General features: G+C 44.3%; 1 long non-coding RNA gene across 1 annotated transcript; it reads right to left on the bottom strand.

Moving 5' to 3' along the window:
* Positions 1–1,393: 1,393 nt before the first annotated feature.
* Positions 1,394–3,230, bottom strand: LOC105484885 (uncharacterized). Its single transcript, XR_989270.2, has 3 exons — positions 3,122–3,230; positions 2,830–2,880; positions 1,394–1,493 (listed from the first exon to the last, which is right to left on the bottom strand). It is a non-coding gene; the product is annotated as an uncharacterized lncRNA (long non-coding RNA).
* Positions 3,231–3,692: the final 462 nt, after the last annotated feature.

The following is a 3,692-nucleotide window of genomic DNA, read 5'->3' as shown; positions in this document are numbered from 1 at the left end:
CAGAGACTTGTAGAAGAAGCCTTGCATCTTCATGAATGCTGCATGGGGCTAGGAATCAATAGATCTTGTTTCAACCCTTGATCCATCATATATCAGCTCCATCACCTTGCACAAGGCACTTACTCTCCTAAGCCTCAGTTTCCACATTTAAAAATAGAGACAATTGGCCTGGCACAGTAGCTCATGCTTGTAATCCCAGCACTTTGGAAGGTCGAGGTGGGAGGATCACGAGGTCAAGAGATTGAGACCATACTGGCCAACATGGTGAAACCCCATCTCTACTAAAAATACAAGAAGTAGCTGGGCGTGGTGGTGTGCGCCTGTAATCCCAGCTACTCGGGAGGCTGAGGCAGGAGAATTGCTTGAACCACAGAGCTGGAGGTTGCAGTGAGCCAAGATCATGCCACTGCATTCCAGCCTGGCAACAGAGTGAGGCTCCGTCTCAAAAAAAAAAAAAAGAAAAGAAAAGAAAAGAAAAGAAAAAAAAGAAAATAGAAACAATTACACTGCTTTCTAAGATTTGCAGAGTAAGGGAAAGGAATACGTCATTTTTTGTTAGGATTGGGAGTCAGAGGTTGTGTTCTAGCAATCATTGTGCATTGTTTCAGGTCAGGGCCAAAACTGGAACCAAGGATTTAATAACTATTATGAACAAATATATGGAAATTACAGTAGTGCCTATGGCGGGGACCAAAACTGTGACTACCTACCTTAATGTGTTGGCCTGAAAACCAAAATGTATCAGGATGCCATGCTTCTTGCTTTCCAGAGGAGGAAAATAAGACTGTCTGATTTCCCAAAGTCACACCACCAGTTAGTGACAGAACAATGACTGTCACAGAGAAATTGTCCTGTAAGTAGCCGTTTTTCTTGTGCCAGATACTGTGGTTTACAAGCCTCTCATTTAATTCTCATAACAACTCTATGATGTTCACATTCTTTTCCCATTTTACCATTGAGGAGATTGACATTAGATAGAGGTTAAGTAACTTTGCTGAAACCACAGTGGAATGAGCCCTGGAGCCAGGAATCAAACCCACTCTGAAATCTGTGCTCTTAGCAGCAGCAATGGAACCTGGCAGTCTTCTTAGTATATATCTACTTGCTTCTAACGTACAAGAAAACTTTGCCAATGACAACTTGCTATACACATGACTGCATTTATTATTAGTACAAACTGTGAAATGCAATGATGACATTAAGAGAACTTAGCATTCATTGGACTTTAAAGCTTATCAAAAGCACAGAGGTGATTCATAGGTCCTGGGATGAGCTAGATATAGAAACCACAGAGCAATTTGGCACATTCCTTTATCACAGGGTCTTTTCTGAGCTCATCAGTCAAAAGGAAAGAGAAGATAGTACCTTGTTTAAACAGGGCCAGAGGTGTTAGTGGCTTTCCCTGATGGTAGAAGTTGTAGTGGTGAAATTCAAGCCATATATAAAGTCCCAGAGGAGATTTTTGGCATCCTGACATTCCCTGTGGTCAGCTTCTGTATATGAAAGAGGGATCCAGATTAGTGGAGCAGAACTGGATGGGTCCCAGTGTCAGCCTTAGAGAGAAACAGAGATCGTGGGTGCTTTCCATCCCAGGCCCACAGGGGTCCCAGCATCAGGACAAAGATCTTCCAAAGTGTCACTCCATAATGCTGTGCCAGTCTTGACAGACAGGAGAAAAGTTGAGGTGGCAATGGGTATAGGGAATTAATACAAAAGTTGGCAATGGCTACAGGGAATTAATACAAAACTTTCACTTCAGATGGAAGGTGCAAGAGAAACATAAGTCATAGCCCCTGCCTTTAAGGAATTTGCAATCTAGTGGGGAAGATGAAGGTGAAGTGCCCAGGTGGGGCACAGGGGCTCACGCCTGTAATCCTAGTACTTTGGGAGGCTGAGGTGGGCGGATCATAAGGTCAGGAGTTCATGACCAGCCTGGCCAATATGGTGAAACCCCATCTCTACTAAAAACACAAAAATTAGCCAAGCATGGTGGTGGACACCTGTGGTCCCAGCTGCTAGGGAGGCTGAGACAGGAGAATCGCTTGAACCTGGGAGGCGGAGGTTGCAGTGAGCCGAGATGGTGCCACTGCACTCCAGCTTGGGTGACAGAGTGAGACTCTGTCTCAAAAAAAAAAAAGAAAGAAAGAAAGTTAGGTGCCCAAGTTAAGCACACTGATTAGCAAAAGGAGAGGTCAGAGGGAATTGCAGTGAGAATGCAGCATAGCAGAAGAGAAAGAATGCTGGACTTGAAATTAAAACACCTGGGTTCCAGTAACTTATCTGCCATTTCCTGGACATGTGATCTACAAGTCACTTATCCTCTCTGAGTATCCTTGCTTCTCTCATTTCTGAAATGAGTTTCTTTTAAAAAAGCAGATACCACTAGTGAAAATATTTCAGCATATATTTTTTAAATGACTTACCTGTTACAAGCTCACAATGAAAAGAAACTAGTGTACAAATCCTTAAAACTCTGTATGAACAGAAAGTGTCATGGCATCTTAAAAGGCATGGATCTTGAGAAGGTCTTAAAGATTGTTCAGGCATCGGATGACCGTGGGAAGTGAGGTAGGGGAATGCCACATTCCACACTGCAGGATTAACATGGGCGTAGGTTCCGGGGAGCGAAATGAACTTAGTATCTTCAAGGAACCCCTACGCCCCGGGGTGGTAGGGAGGGGGCTGTCAGAAATAAGATTGAGCACAGAGGGTAGCGCAAGATTATGAAAAACTTTGAAAGATGGCCTTTAGCCCTCTGATATTATGGTTATGGAGTGTAATTTTTATTCAAGGAGAAGAAAAAAAAAGAAAAAAATGCATGCTTCTCACCCAAACATCAGGACATTCTGCTCTGTGATTGTGCTTCGTGAAAATGTTCTCCTGCAAAAAAGAAAGAAAAAGAATGATTAAGGGAAAAACATACTAGAGCCACATTCATTTCAGCTCCACTGAAAGCACAGCAGGAGAAAGTAGCTGTGTTTGCCAAACTCCAGAAAGAGACACAATTGATGGGGGGTGGGGAGAGGGGAGGGTGAGGCAGGGAGTGGGAGATGAGGAGGAGCAGTTCTGCGTTGTTTTATTCCCCCAAGAAGATATTGTAAATAATGGAGCGGTATCGTACATGGAAGGGGAAATTACTCTGACAGGGCCCTTTTAGCGAGGAAAATGGAACTAAATACACGTTCCATTATTCCTGATCTTTCATTCAACTCTCCATTTACATGGGGGCTTCCCGGAGCTGATGTTTCGCTTTTGCTGTCATAAGTAGTCATTGACTGGAGCCGATCATTTCGAAATAACGGCCTGCAACTCTTCCACTGTAGTGATTAACACAGAGTAATAATTATTAACCACACTGTAACTGCAGAGGAGAGGGGGGACGGCTGCCAGGTTGCCCTGCTTTTCTGAAGCCAGGAAAGTTCCCTGTCATTCCACCAGGGGGGGGTGATGTCCTGGAGAGACCACAGAAGGCTTTCTGCTGGCTTCTCCAGGAGACCAGGAGCTGGGGCTCCCGCACCCTGGGCAATCGCCAAGGCTGGGATTGCTGTCATATCAGGACCTTGTGCAACAATGCAAAAGTAGGAATTCCACAAGAAAAAGCTTGAGGGATGGGGGAAGAAGGGAGAAGGTAAAGAGACACCACAGGATTGTCCTATGCCCTTGGCCTTCGAAACATCAGGAAATATTGTCAG

The sequence above is a fragment of the Macaca nemestrina genome, chromosome 1, assembly GCF_043159975.1.
Source record: "Macaca nemestrina isolate mMacNem1 chromosome 1, mMacNem.hap1, whole genome shotgun sequence".
Taxonomy (NCBI): domain Eukaryota; kingdom Metazoa; phylum Chordata; class Mammalia; order Primates; family Cercopithecidae; genus Macaca; species Macaca nemestrina.
This window is presented reverse-complemented; position numbering and strand designations above follow the sequence as displayed.